Consider the following 764-nt stretch of genomic DNA (forward strand, 5'->3'; position numbering starts at 1 on the left):
AAGCCGAGGGAAGCAGACGGAAAAAGCCAATAACACCAATAACACCACACTAATGGAGACGGAAAGAAAGATACAAAAAAAAAAGACAGACAGCTGACGGAGAAGAGGGCGGGCATCATTAGTGGGAAAGGTCAGCGTGGCCTCAGGGTGGGTGAACTAAAGGAAGGTGTCACACACCTGCAGACAGGTGACGGTGCGTTCAGGCAGGTGAGCGAGGTCAAGAGATAATGGGGTCAGATATAGAAACTGGTCTGCTGTGTGGGGGAGTCGATGGAGGGCTTGAGGTGCTACGAGGCTGGAGTCGGTATTTAGAAACTCTAGCCAAAGTCGCGAGACTCGAAAGAGACGTGATGCCTGTGTCTGAAGAAACACAAAAACATGCTAAAGTAGATATAAGATGCGTACCTAAAAACAAGCTTTAACAACGTACTTTCTGACAATGTGCAACCTCAAGTCAAATGAATAAGTCTGTTGTGTTGGGCGCCCGGTTAGCTCAGCTGGTAGAGCGGGGGACCATGATTGTAGAGGTAGACTCCTCGACGCAGCGGGCCCTGGCTGGACTCCGGCCTGCGACAGAGTTAAAAAAATGAGCAAAAATCTTTAGAGGTCTCATGGCATGAAAATTTCACTTCATGAGGTTTTCTAACAGTAATGCGAGTTCCCCCAGTCTGCCTATGGCCCCCGAGTGGCTAGAAATACATGTAATACATATCTGGTGTCATATCTGGAATCTTGCCCCTTATGAGGTCATAAGGGGAAAGGTT

The sequence above is a fragment of the Etheostoma cragini genome, chromosome 3 (assembly GCF_013103735.1).
Source record: "Etheostoma cragini isolate CJK2018 chromosome 3, CSU_Ecrag_1.0, whole genome shotgun sequence".
In the NCBI taxonomy this organism is placed as follows: Eukaryota; Metazoa; Chordata; class Actinopteri; order Perciformes; family Percidae; genus Etheostoma; species Etheostoma cragini.